Genomic DNA, 15,050 nt, shown 5'->3' on the forward strand with positions numbered 1-15,050 from the left:
TTTCTTTATGGTTATTATACTTTCTTATATTGGTGCCAAATAACTAAGTCTAATAGCGTCTTTGAGTAGAAGGTTCTTATCTATATCAATCGATTGGTTGAATTGATAGTGAGATGATATAGAGAACACTACTCTTAATCATTCCTAGTCAAGTACTAACATTTAGGGACAATGTTAATGCGATGAGACTAGCATGTAGGTCAACTCGATGACTTGATCTCATAAGTCATGGATATAGAGATATCAAGTTGACACATGGGTATGCATTGTAGAATGTATACTGAATGAACCACCATGAGAAAGTATCATGGATCATTATATGAGTGTCATATACTTTCTCATGTGACTATTAGTATGACTATCAGTTCTTGGACCTGAAGTCACCATGGTTTCCTACATAAAAAGTTACATACTTTGGCTTTGTCAAACGTCACCCGTAACTAGGTGGACTATAAAGGCGATTACTGGGTGTGTAACATATTATGCGGAGGGATGTGAGTGATGTAGATGGGATATATCCCTCCTATATGACGGGAGTGACATCATGATTCTTGATAGAGTAAGACCACTAAGTGCATGGTCATACCCAAATGAGTCAATATGAGATATTGAGCTCATTTAATTAGAGTGAGTCTACTTGGAGTTCAAGATATAGATTGATTAGAGGATGACACAGTCTATGCCTCATTTGATCAATCTAGATGTCAAGGATAGAAGGACATTATCATATATTGTGAGGGTCACAATTAGTAGTCACAAGGTGATGTTGGATCTCAACATTCTTGTAACTTGGGTAGTAATGATGTGTTGCTAGATACCGCTCATTACTTATGCTTCTAAATGGGTTTAGGAGCATTTCCAACATTACAAAAACCTATAGGGTCACATATAAAGGACAATTAGATGGAGAATAGGTTCATATGATGAACCAAGAGGATTAGGTTCATGTGATTAACCAAATTGGATTAAGAGTAATCCAAATTAGACTAATTGAGTTGGACTCAATTTGATTCATGTGTTGAATGAGTCTAATTTATATTATGACTCATTGAATCAATTTAATTTAATGAATAGAGATTCATTAAATCAAATTGACTTAAATCAATGGTTAGATTTGATCAACCATGGGAGATAAATGAGTCAAGTTTGACTTGACTTGAGAGGGAAGATGAAGAGTTAAGTTTGACTTGACCAAATGTCACTTCATTGTGACATGGCATGGGGGTCGGCCAATGATAATGTTCCACATCATCATGGCTACATCATTGAGTGCCACCTCATGAGGTAGACCAAGAGTCATGACTCTTGGTTTTACATGGAGGTATAAAACCTCTAGAATAGTGGCCGACCACTTAATGGTGTGCATTAAGCATTTTGTGTGCTAATTGAAGTCATCTTCTTCCTCCTCTCTTCTCTACTCTCCCTCTCCTCCATCATTGCCGAGCCACCCAAGAGTGCTAGCACACTCTAAGTGGTTCTTCTCCACCTTTTGTCCGTGTGGATACTTGTAGAGGAGTGTTCACTTGACACTCTACGAGATCCGACAACTTTTGGACGAGCGGGATAAGCGAAGGGCTTCGCTACAAAGGTATACTCTCTTTTCATGTAGATCTAAGGTAAATCTAGTGTAGAAAGATGTACATGATTTAATTTTAAATATATCTTCGCACGGATCCGTGGCTAGAATTCAGAGTTTCCGCAACACAAAAAGCAGTTTTTGCGGCCCAAAATGCTAACAATGTTGAGGGGATGAGGATCAGATGTATGGCAGCATATATGACAGCATAGTCTTTTAGTATAAGTGGAAGATTGTTAGAATGTATACTAAAAACCTATCTTTTTGTATAAACATTTATTTTGAAATGAGAATTACATTGATCAAATGTCTGCATTTAGTTAAATGCAGTTGTCCATTTAATTTATATTGTAGATAACATGGTGTGTGGTGTTACACAGAAGATCATGTTATCAGTTCTTTATAAATTATGAATAGAAGCTCACAACCAAGATGGATTGGGATAGACCATTGGAATGGTTGTAGTGTAATTTGGTACTAATTTATCTTGATTATAAAATTACACTAGTACACTATGTGTGGATAGAGCATAACCATTTGAGGTTGTTTCTTTTATACTAACTGCATAAAAAAATAGAACCTCTATTATTATGGATGTGCGTACTCTTAATCCTGATATAATAACAAGCACATGTACTTAGTATTTATTTCTTTAATTTATCAAAGGATGAGATTTATTCATTAAATCAATAGGCCTGATAAGTTGAGAAATAATATTATTTATATGGTGTATTGTTGATTATAGAAGGAAACTGTGTCATATTTATTAGGATGATGATGTCCCGTTGAGGAGCTCATAAAGATTATCATGTAAACCCTACAGGTGGACTTAGTTCCGACATGACATTGAAGTTGAGTGGTACTACTCTTCGAGCTAGATGTTAATTAAGTGAGTTGTCAGTAACTCATTTAATTAATGGACATTCGATATCTTAAACACAGGGAGATTAACGCACTCTTGATAAGAAGGAGCTCATAATGTAATATGGGATTGGTGCGGTAGTTCAATAATAACTCTTTAGTGGTATGAGTTATTATTGATGAACTTGAGTTGGGTGTTCGGCCGAACACAGGAAGCTCAAGCTCATCAGGAGACCAAAACCAATTCCTCCTCTAGGTCTCTATTGTAGCCTCTATGTATAAAGCCTCGTATCCACCCAAGTCATCCTTATGGCCGCCCACATCCTTACTTGGTGCCCAAGCAAGGGGTCAGCCAAGATGGGTTTAAAAGTGAGTTTTTAATTTTTAAAATATTTATTTTTTAGCCATCTACAATGTTTTAAAAGAGAGATTTTAAATTTTAAAAACTTTCCTTTTTTGAAGCCATACACATGGTTTTAAAAGAGAGTTTTAAATTTAAAAAATCTTTACTTTTGTAGTCATCTATAATGGTTTAAAAGACAGATTTTATTTTTGTTAAACTTTCCTTTTTTGTAACAATAATTTAAAAAAGAGATTTTAATTTTAAAAATCTTTCCTTTTTGTAGTCATCTACATTGTTTAAAAGGGAGATTTTTAATTTTAAAACTTTTCTTTTGTAGCCATCCATAATAGAAAATTTAAGATAGAGATTTTAATTGTTGTTAAAATCTTTCCTTTTTTAGCCATTATCAAGGATTATAAAAGAGGATAGATGGCGCCTTAGAGGTAATAATCATCTACATACACTACAAGAAAAACGTCATTCAACAACACTCAAACGACAACAGTTTTATACCAAACCGTTGTCTTTTTGCCTTTTAACAACGGTTTTAACCAAAACCGTTGTCTTTTAGCAATTTTTTTGGCCTACGACAACGGTTTTTAAAAACCGTTATCTATTTATGTTTTTTTAAGACTACGACAACGGTTTTTAAATGCTACAACAACAGTTTTTGAAAACTGTTGTCTATGTGCACTTTTTTTTTGGGATTACGACAACAGTTTTTAAAAGTCGTTGTCTTAAGTGATGTTGAATACTGGTGTTTTTTTTTCCTTCGCCGTTTTTTCCCCTTCGCCAATTTTTTCCCCGCTTTTTTTCTTTCCCTCTCCCCGAAAGTTTTTTGCCGCCGCATTCCACCCTTTTATCTTCTCAATCCGTCCCTCTTTTCTCTTTTCTCACAATCTCTCGCTCACCGGAGCCGCGTAGGAGCAGCAGCAGTCCACGAGTCCATTAAGGACGCCCTCACCGGCAAGACCTCCTACATGAAATCCACTAACAGTAAGTGTCCTCTACTTCTTCCTCCTGCATCTTCTCGTCGAAAACCCTAGATACTCCTGCATCTTCTCGCCGTCTGCGGTACTCTGGGCTCGCCCTCTTCGCATTCCTCTGTATAAAGCCCCTTCTATCGTCTTCTTGCTCCACACTCTTCTTCTTCGCCTCCGCGAAGGCTCCCCGTGCCACAAATCCTGGTCGTCGAACCCTAATCCTCCTCTTATCCCGTTTCTTTCCTGATTCTGCCAGACTCTTGGAGGAGCGAGACGTGATAATGGGAAAGAGAGCGGAGGAGCTCGATATCGATAATCTATTGGATGAGATTCCCCATCTTCGTCATCGTGGTGTCCTCGATAGACCCGACGTTGCCGGTTTCCGCATCGCCGATGAGTTGCCGACGTCGGTCCTCCATGGGGATGGCGGTGGGTGTATCTGGTCTGAGGGGGTTCCGAGCTCGTTAGCGGAGCGTTCGCTTCCGTTGGAGGAGACCCTCCTGCTCCAAAACCTGGGAGCAGCCTGGTATGCTTCTTTTTTTTGTGTTTTTTGTGTTTTTGTTTCCATTACATGCCAAAGCGTTTCTTGCCTCAAAATACAATTACAGCTTTGCATTAACTTTCCTCAAAATACAATTACAGCTTTGCATTAACTTTCTTGCTCGTCTACTTCCACCTTCCCTTTCAGTGTATATGACAAAGACTGAACTCAAAAGTGTTGCAATATAATCTCTCGGATTCATCTCATTTGAGGCCACAACCACCAGATCACAGAAATGGGCTTCTACTTCAATTCTCACACGCTGGCCTCTTTCTTCCTGCTCTTAGCATTCCCAGCCTTCACTTATGGATGGGGAATTGTCGGCCACCAGATTATTTGCCAGATTACCCAGGATCGTTTAAGTGAGTCAGCAGCTGCAGCGGTTAAAGAACTACTCCCTGCCTACGCAGAGAACGACCTAAGCACCCTTTGCTCTTGGGCAGATACAATCAAGTTTCGATACCATTGGTCGTCGGAACTTCACTACATTGATACCCCTGATGATCTTTGCACTTATAATTACAACAGTTAGTGTTCATGCATGCTTTGATTGTGTTTATTCTAGTCCATACAATATCGTTCTAGTATTAGCAATGATATGTTGTTGGTTATGATCAGGGGATTGCAAAGATGAAGATGGTGTGAAAGGGAGGTGTGTCTCAGGTGCCATCACTAATTATACTAATCAGCTTCTCACCTATGGAAGCTCTGCCGATGAATCACAATGTAATTAATATATCAAAGATAGTTTCTATGTCCTATGTTATATTGATATCATTTCTACTTAATTCATTTCCTCTGTTTTTTTTTACCTGTAATCTAGATAATCTCACTGAAGCACTTCTATTCCTTTCTCACTTAATGGGTGACATCCATCAGGTAGAAGAGACTATTTCTTAATTGCTTTCTTCAGTTATTTGCACCAACTGATGTCGATTCGGAATTGTTTAGCCTCTTCATGTAGGATTTACTTCTGATAGAGGAGGAAATACGATCCCAGTGCGTTGGTTTAGAAGGAAATCAGAGCTCCATAAAGTAGGAATTTGGTTTATTTTTTTGAAAATCTCTTTCACCATTTTTCACACTAATTTTCATGTGCGGATATATGCTGCAATGCAGGTCTGGGATAAAGATATTATTGAGACAGCAGGAGATCGATTTTACGACAATGTTGTGGAGGAATTTCCCGACGCACTCAAACAAAACATCACTGTGAGATAATTTTCCGTGAGTTTTTTTTTTTGATGTCTTTGTGTTAGTTTTGATTAAAGCTTTTAGTTGAACAACAGGGAGAGTGGTCTGATCAAGTTGTGAAATGGGAGAAATGCAGCAATAACAAGGTCGCTTGTCCTGAGGTGTAAGTAGAATTTGCACTCTGTGTTCATTAGAGAAACAACCCAGTGCACAAAATTCCTCTTGTTTCCTTAAATTTGAACCAGTGATTACCAGGTCATGCGACAATAATTTTACCGTTGCACTTAAGCTATGAAATGAAAATGATAGGGGATTGCAATTCTAAGGAAGTAACTTCTTACACAGTTGGGATAGAAAACCTAACATCAATCTGACTTCTGGTGACAATTCTGTCTTGTATGATCATGACTTGCAGAGGTAATGGTTAACTGAATAACTAACAGATATCACTGATCATGGAGACTATAATCTTATGGAGACAAATTTACTTCTATTTTTCAGCTACGCACTCTTTGATGGTGATGGACATCAAGTGCCTCAAGATCTAGTGGAAAAAGTTGGTAAGGTGTTTGAAACCATTCTGGAAGAGGTAAGTTCTTTATTAACCTTATATCTGCAGTGCTGATAACTTGGAAATATTTCTCTTGTGAAATGACTGTTCAACGTTTACAGGCTAACAAACTCAGGTATGAAACAAATGAAGACATGTCTATAGCACAGGCTATTAAGCTAGTCATGGAGAGGCATTCAATATGATGCATTATTAATGAATTAAGTCTACTTTATGAGATTTCAGATTTTTATTATTCATAGGCATTTAGTTTATATCAAGTGACATTTCTTTATCTTCTTCTTACAGGTGGAGTTTGAAGGATTAGGAGAATTAAGAAGCAAGGATGAAGAAGATGAAGGATTAGGAGAATTAAGAAGCAAGGATGAAGAAGATGAAGGCATCTAGTTTATCTTCTTTCTTTATCTATTTGGTCCACTTCGATCCAAGTACGATGCAAACATGGCAAGGATGAAGAAGATGAAGGATTAGGAGAATTAAGAAGCAGTGTTTTGTTACTCTTCTAGTGTTGTACATGGTAAAAGTAGTTCAAATGATCCAACTCTTCAAAACTGGATATCAAGATTAGGATGTTGTGTTACTCTTCTAGGATTAGGATGTTGTGTTGTTCTACCTTTGTTTTAATAGTGTCGTTGTCATTTTGTCGGCTGCTTTTGAAATTTCTTCGGAATGTTGTAAATATTATTTTCGAATGTTAGAAAATTATATGTTAAATTTTATTTACAAATTTAGTATTTTGAATGATTTATAATACTAGAAAATTGTATAATAAATTTTAATATATTTTTTTATTTTTTATCAAAAAAAGACAACGGTTTTTCACTGTTGTCGTAAATAGGTTAAAACTGTTGTTGAAGACCCTGTTATTAAAGGTAGACGCTCAAAGACAACGGTGAAAAACTGTTGTCTTTGAAGGAAAAGACAACAGTTTTTCACCGTTGTAAAAACTGTTGTCTTTGTCTTCAAAGACAACGGTTAAAAACCGTTGTCTTTGAGTACCCCCTTTAACAACACAGCCTTTAACAACAGTCAGAAAGGGGCTACGACAACGGTGAAAAACCGTTGTTGTAAGGCTTTTTTCTTGTAGTGATAATTTCTATTCCTCTTATATTCTCCTTGTGGTCAACCTCCTCATATTTTTATTCTCCCCTTGCTTTCTCATCTAAGGCCGGTAGCATCAAGAGGCTTCAACCATCTTGTGGCCGGCAGGTTGCAAGGAAGAAAGAAGAACAAGAGGTGGTGTTCCTAGCCTTGATCCCTTGGTGGCTGAAAGTCTTGGAAGAAAGAAGGACTTGGGTATTTTTTGCATCTTGGTAGATCGTCACCCACACGACATCCAAGAGGAGGAGAGGAATATAGCAGAAGATCAAGTGGTCTTTAAGTTACAAAGAAAGGTATAACTAGTTAATTGTTTCCGTTGTGTACTAGTTTATTTTTCATTTGTATGGATCCTGAAGTACCAACATAAGAGGCTAGCGATCTTGTGCTTTGATTAAGGTCTCTGTAGTTTAACTTAGGGTTTACTGTAAGGCGTTTAAATATTCAATTTCTTTGAAAGGCTTTGACTAGGAAGTGGTGGATGATCTCATACCCAAGAAAGTTGAGTGTCTCGCCAATGACCTAGAAGCCAATCCTTGAAATAGATATTTAATCAACTCCTGTAATATGATTTAACTTCTGATGAACACATGGGTTGAACTTGGATTAATAATATTAAGTTTCATTTGCAATCCAAGTTTAACTTCTGAAAAGCACATGGGTTACTAGGAAAAGTTCTGTGCTTGTACAAATTTTTGTACAGGGGAAACAGAACAGAATTCCGAGTAGCATCAACAATTGGTATCAGAGCTAGTTTTCTGCCTCTGTGTATTTGGTTTTCAGTTAAATTATGCACTTTTCATACATAAATTTAGGCAGCATAATAGTAGGATGTGTAAATAGATTAACTCTATGGTTACATGCATCCTAGTTCCAACTATTATGGCCCTATTATGTTTGTGTGTGATTTGGACCCTCGGGCATGTCGAGGGCATTTTATGTGTGTGCATGATTGTAATTATTAAATAGAGTAGGAGTTGTATTAGTTTTAGGATTTTACATCCATTCGATCTAGATTACATGTACATTCCCTTGTGGAATATAGGATCGATAAATGTAAAATTTTATTTTTGGAGTGGATCGTATCCTTGTGAGGCATGGTGTTATTTGAGGACTAGAGGCGCAGTGAAAAAGGAAGCAAGATAGACGCGATGGCATGACTCATTGGCGGCGGCTAGGGTTGGTGGCATACAGAGGACAACTATGGATGAGGCCATAATAATTGAAAAATTATTTGTCATATTTATTACCTTTTATGCTGTTTATATGTGCTGTGTGTGTGCATGTTAAAATTCCTCATTTTAAATAACTAAGTGGGAGAGGAATTATTTAAATTCGACGGTCTCCATTACTGGTTTTAAGTGATGCATTCAAACTTACGCGTTGGCTTTGAGTGCCTTCTTCCACATCGGATGAGTTTGTTTGCAGATTACATCGCTATTCTTCATTAGGTATTTTACCAAGTCCTCTTTGAGTTCAGGAGTAAGATCGGACACAATGTGAGTAGTAGCTTTCAGTCGACCAATTTGTATTTGCACCTCCTCTTTTTCCTCATATACAAGGGCGGGCAACTTTTCTGGATGGTATTAATCTCTATCCTTTGTACCTTCCGGGCAGCATTAGCCTCCACCTTAACAACCTCCATGTAGCAGTTGCATGCCACTACTTGATCTCCCTTGACTTTGCCCACTTGGTCATCAACAGGAATTTTAATCTTCTGACAGAAAATAAAAATGACCACCTTGAATTCATTCAAGGTCGATCGACCCAAGATAACATTATATGCTGACGGGGCATCAACCACCATGAAGGATGATCGACGTGTCCATATAAGGGGCTCCTCCCCTAAAGATATGACTAATTTTATTTGACCCAGTGGTTGTACTTCATTGCTTGTAAATCCATATAATGGAGTAACCATAGGTTGAAGCTCACTTGGGTCTATCTATGGCTAATCAAAAGCTTGTTTAAATATAATATTAATAGAGCTGTCAGTGTCAATAAAAGTACAAGAAATGTTGTAATTGGTTATAACAGTCTTAATTATTAAAGCATCATCGTGGGGCACTTCTACCCCTACTAAATCTCTGGGCCCAAAACTGATTTCAGGCCCCACCGCCTTCTTGGCACTGCATTTGACAGCATGAATTACTAATCATTGAGCGTGCAACTTTCTCACCCGGTTGGAATCACCATCAGTGGGTCCTCCAACTATCATATTTATACTACCCGAGCAGCATTGTTGCAATTTTCTTCTTGTCGAGTTGACGGTTGTTTTTGTTGTACTTGATCCGGCACTTGAGTTTGTCCTGTCGAGAGGGGTAAAATTCCTGCCTGTGATCCGCTCGGTTGATATTCAATTTTGAGAGAATTATTCTGTCGTGGATATCGCCGATGATTTGGAACTGGGGAATGTCGACGATAACGAGTGTTACCCGCCTGCTAATTCTTCAAAGTAAAATAATTTTTCGTGTTGTGAGTACTTGTCAGATGATACATGCACCACCTTTGAGAGAAACGTTGAGGAATCTCCACATACTGTACTGCTTGAGGCTAAGGCTCTAGGTGATGATAATGTGGATTTGCTCGAGGTCCTTTAGGAGGCTGGGGAGGTCCCACTGGACGTACTACAATAGGAACCAGAGTAGAAGTGGTAGTATCCTTCCTCCGGGCGGCTTGAGGCTTCTCCACATTGATGAACTCTGAAGCTCGTTCAATAATATATTGAAAATGGTAGGAGGGTTCCTGACTAAATCTTTAAAGAAATCGTTATTGTTAAGCCCATGAGAAAAGACACTTACCAAGATCTTGTTGGTGCGGGAAGCATCCGACGATTGAACTTTAGTTTTGATAATGGCAAAGGGATTCAAAGTTAAGATTATTTGTTATCTAATATGTTCATGGAGCTTACAGGAAAGTCCTAAGTGATACTTAGGCAAAAGTCCTAGCTGCGGTTAGGCAAAGTGAAAACCCTAGGGGGTGGTAACCCTAGGTCCTAGGGTAACCCTAGGTGGAGAAAAACCCTAAGGGTGTAACCTTAGGTCCTAGGGGGCAGTAACCCTAGGTGGAGAAAAACCCTAGGGGGCGGTAGCCCTAGGTCCTAGGAGATGGTAACCCTAGGCAGAAAGACCAGTCGGTTTGAAGGACCGGACTGACATCAGGTAACTCTCCTGAGTGGAGTAAGTGAGGGCGCGTTCCCCGTAGAGAGAACAGTAGGCGTCGGGTCGACCTAGGGTTTCTGGTCGGAAATCTGAAGTCAGACCCGTACAGTTCGAAGATTGTCATTTGTTGTCGTTACTATATTTTATGTGTGCTAATATTTGTCTTATAGGGTAGGTTATTGTTTTGGAGCTAACACATCTTGCAGGTACAAAAAACCAAAGTTAAGTTTCGGATGAACACTGTCTGAGGTGCCTCCATGGAGCTTGGAGGCACCTCGGGCGCAAGCCGACGCCAGTTATCCAGAGGATCTGGAGGCGCCTTCATGAGGACTGAAGGCGCCTTGGACCAGGGAGTGGAGGCGCCTTAGACGACCATGGAGGCACCTTTAAGCTGATAAGGTGCGACGATTTCAATAGTGATCCACGCGATTGACTCGGAGACCTGGAGGCACCTTGGATGGTATTGAAGGTGCCTCCAACACTGTATAAAAGAGGATTCGAGCAGCAACCATAAAACAACAACTCACGAGTTATCTTCTTGCGATAAATTGCTAACGAGACGATCCAACGAAGCTGCGACTTGACGCCGACGACCCGGACACCTAATATTATTATTTTCCTTCTGTCATTGGTATAAGTTTACTGTTTTCCTTGTACTTAACTTGTAATTCATTTTCGATATTATAGTTGTTGTCCACCGAAAGCGATCAACGATCGCGGGCCTTGGAGTAGGAGTCGCTCAAGGCTCCGAACCAAGTAACTCCTCGAGTTCTTGTGTGATTATCCTCTTTTTATTTCTGCTGCGTATTACTCGAGTTTTGTGATTCCGAACGAGTGAAAGCCACGAGCGCTATTCACCCCGCCTCTAGCACTTTCAATCTAACAATTGGTATCAGAGCGGGGTCGCTTTGAATCGGTGCAACCACCGTTCAAGCAATTTCTTCGTGGTATTTTTAGTTTTACGGAGTCAATTAGAATTAGCTTAATAACTAAATTCTAATTATTTTTTCCTTTGGATCGGTTTTAACTCGAAGTCGGTGCAACACCACTCGAGTTCATTATTTTATTAAACTTATTCCCGAACTACTAATCCAAGACCCAGTCTTGGGGCAGATTTCTCTGTGTGTGTGTGCAGATTTGTTAAATGGCACTTCAAGAAGGTTATAGCACCACTCGACCACCACTCTTTACCGGAGACGATTTCGGGTACTAGAAGGGCAGGATGGAGGTGTACTTGCAAACCCAGTTCGAAGTCTAGATGATCACCAAGACAGGACTTGAACTCCCACTAGACGGCTCAGGCAAATTAGTGTCATATCAGAACTATGCTGCATCTTTAATAAAGAAAGTTGGGGCGAATGCAAAGGCTACCTGCATACTCCAGTGTGGACTGACCAAGGAGGAACTCAACAGAGTGGGACTGTTCTCCAGCGCAAAAGAGCTATGGGAGAAGCTGATCGAACTCCACGAGGGCACCTCCGATACCAAGGTAAGCAAAAGAGATCTATTACTTAATAAATTATATAATCTGAAAATGCAGGAAGGTGAGACGGCCAGCTAGCTCCACGCCCGAATTCAAGAACTACTAAATGGACTCCATGTGATCGGACATAAGGTAGATAACCGGGACATCATAAGGTACTTCTTAAACGCCTTTTCGAGGAACACCTTGTGGGCATCCATGGTAGATGCTTACAAGGTTTCTAAGGACCTCTCTACTATTAAGTTAGACGAATTGTTTTCTGAGTTTGAGCTTCATGAATAGACTAACTCACATTTGGCCGAGAAAGGGTTGGCCTTGATTGTAGGTACAGGAAGAGCACGCGAGTCAAAATCAAAATGTAGAACCGAACAAGAATCAGAAGAGGAACAAGATTCGGAAGACGACGACGATCTCACTAGTGAATTGGTCAACCTAATGAAAAAACTCTACAAAAAGAAGGGCTTCAACAAAAAGGACGTCAAAAAGGACATCCAGACCAAAGAAGCCCAGTCAAGCTCAAAGGTCAAATTCGAGGTGACTTGCTACGGGTGCAATCAGAAGGGGCATATCAAGGCGAATTGCCCGAATCAAAAGGACCGAAAGAAACCAAGAAGGAAGAAGGGTCTGAAGGCAACTTGGGACGAATCTTCTTCCGAGGAATCCGACGATGAAGAAGTCGAGTAGGCGAGCCTCCTCGCATTGATAGCCCGGGACTACACCAAAAGCGAGGACGAATCGTAAGCCGAGTCCGAGAGAATCCACGGATCCGCATCCGTTTTCGAAGGGCCAAACCCCTCTGTAAGTAAAAATCGTTTATACAGTTTAATCAATTACTTAATGCATAAAGTAGCTAAGTCCAAAGTTCGAATCAAGTCGCTTCTAAAGGAGGTAACACTTCTTAAAGAAGTGACTAACACCGAATCATTGACTGACCCAGCTCAGACTGGAACCTCAACTCAAGTTCAAAAACTTGAGGAAGAGAATTCTAACCTGAGAAGTCAAGTCAACGATTTGAAGACTACCCTAGAATAGTTTTCTTTGGGGTCCAAGAACCTGGACCTAATTCTTGGGACTCAAAGAGTCATTTACAATAGAACTGGACTAGGTTTTAAATCTAAAAGGAAATATCGGTCTTACCTATCGTTAGTCAACAAACCAAATAGAAAACTAGTCCAAGCATGGGTACCCAAGTCCAAGCTGGTCAATCAAGTTGGACTTGGTCAATACTGGGTCCCCAAGGATCAAGTACATTACCTTGATAGAGCTTATCGAGGCTATGATCCAGGGGGAGCAAAAAGAAAAGTTATTTTAACTAATAAATAATTAAATTAGTTCAATTATCTTAACAAATAAATAAATAAAAATTATCTTAATTAAATTAAAATTATTTTAATAAATTATCTTAACAAACAAATAAATAAATTAAATTATTTTAATAAATAATTAAAATTTAAAGGAAAATCAATAATGGAGGCTCCAGAATAGCTGGCACCTCCAAAAAGGAACCTACTCGACAGGGTAACTAAACGCAACCTACCTGGCAGGGTAATTAGAACTAGAATAAAAGGGCTAAGTTTAATTTGACCCACGGTACTAGTGAAGTATTGGATGATAGTACATTAAGGAAGCTTAGTCTATGCATGTCTAGGAAGATATGGCTTCGACCTGGTGCATTTGGCTAAGTGGAACTGACAGAAGCTAGCCTTTATGGATCCTAACTAGTTAGACCAAGGTTTTGTACTAAGTTCAGTGGATATGACTATTTGGAAAACCTCGAAGGCATGATTACTTTAATGATGTCCAAGTGATTCACCATAGCCCAGAATTTTATCCAAAGAATGTCTATTTGTTGAACCCAAAGCTAAGCCTGAATCTAACATAAAGTTAAACCAAACCCTATAATTAAACCTAACCCATCTCACAAAATTATAGGATTCCCTGATTGAGAAATCTAGATCAGGTGAGATGACCGAGGACAAAACTTTAAAATTAAATTAAATTAAAATTAAATTAACATTAAATTAAATTAAAGTAAATTAAAATTAAATTAAATTAAATGGAAATTAAATTAAAATTAAATTAAATTAAAATTAAATTAAAATTAAATTAACATCAAATTAAATTAAATCTAAATTGAATTAAAATTAAATTAATTTAAATAAAATTAATTTTTAAAATTTAATTAATTTAATATTATTTCTTTTTAAAATTTAATTAATTTAATATTCTTTCAAAATTTAATTAACTTAATATGTTTCAAATTTAATTAATTTAATATCCTTTTAAAAATTTAATTAACTTTTCAAAATTTAATTAACTTAAATATTTCTCAAATTTAATCAACTTAATACCTTTTCAAAATTTAATTAACTCTTCAAATTTTTATTAACTTAATATTTTCCAAAACAAATTAACTTTTCAAATTTTACTTATCTTTAATATTTTTTCAAAATTTAATTAACTTTAATTTTTTTTCAAAATTTAATTAACTTAATATTTTTTTCAAAATTTAATTAACTTAATATTTTTTAAAATTTAATTAACTTTAATATATTTTTTAAAAATTTAATTAACTTAATATTTTTCAAAATTTAATTAACTTTAATATTTTTTAAAAAATTTAATTAACTTAATTTTTTTTCAAAATTTAATAAACTTAATATTTTTCAAAATTTAATTAACTTTAATATTTTTTTTCAAAATTTAATAAACTTAAATATTTTTCAAAATTTAATTAACTTAAATATTTTTTCAAAATTTAATTAACTAAGTATTTTTCAAATTTACTTCTTTTTTAATTAATTAACTTTAACATTTTTCAAAATTTGAACTAACTCTAATATTCTTCAAATTTAAGTAACTTTAATATTTTCTCAAAATTTAATTAACTTAAGATTTTTCAAATTTAATTAATTAATAATTTTTCAAAATCTAATTAATTTTAATATTTTTCAAAATTAAAAATTACTTTACTATTTTCAAAACGAAAATTATTTTTCTATTTTCAAATCATCCTTAAATTTAAAAAAAAACGTGCAGCCTCTCGGAGGCTCCTCCCACACAAGGGAGGCACCCTAACCAACGACGAGAAAAGTCTCGCCGACTTGAGTTAAGGCGCCTCGGACCATCTCCAAGATGCCTCCAACAACATATTGAAGGCACCTCCAACACTCTTTAAGGCGCCTTCAATACCTAAATTCATCACGAACAGAACCTTTCTCTGCTCATTTCTGCTCGTT

The 15,050-nt window shown here is 37.2% G+C and overlaps 1 long non-coding RNA gene across 1 annotated transcript; it reads left to right on the plus strand.

Moving 5' to 3' along the window:
- The first annotated feature begins 4,921 nt into the window (after nt 1-4,921).
- Nucleotides 4,922-5,341, plus strand: LOC122032119. Its single transcript, XR_006125960.1, has 3 exons — nt 4,922-5,030; nt 5,128-5,183; nt 5,256-5,341. It is a non-coding gene; the product is annotated as an uncharacterized LOC122032119 (long non-coding RNA).
- The last annotated feature ends 9,709 nt before the right edge of the window (nt 5,342-15,050 follow it).

This window comes from Zingiber officinale, chromosome 11A, assembly GCF_018446385.1.
Source record: "Zingiber officinale cultivar Zhangliang chromosome 11A, Zo_v1.1, whole genome shotgun sequence".
Taxonomy (NCBI): Eukaryota; Viridiplantae; Streptophyta; class Magnoliopsida; order Zingiberales; family Zingiberaceae; genus Zingiber; species Zingiber officinale.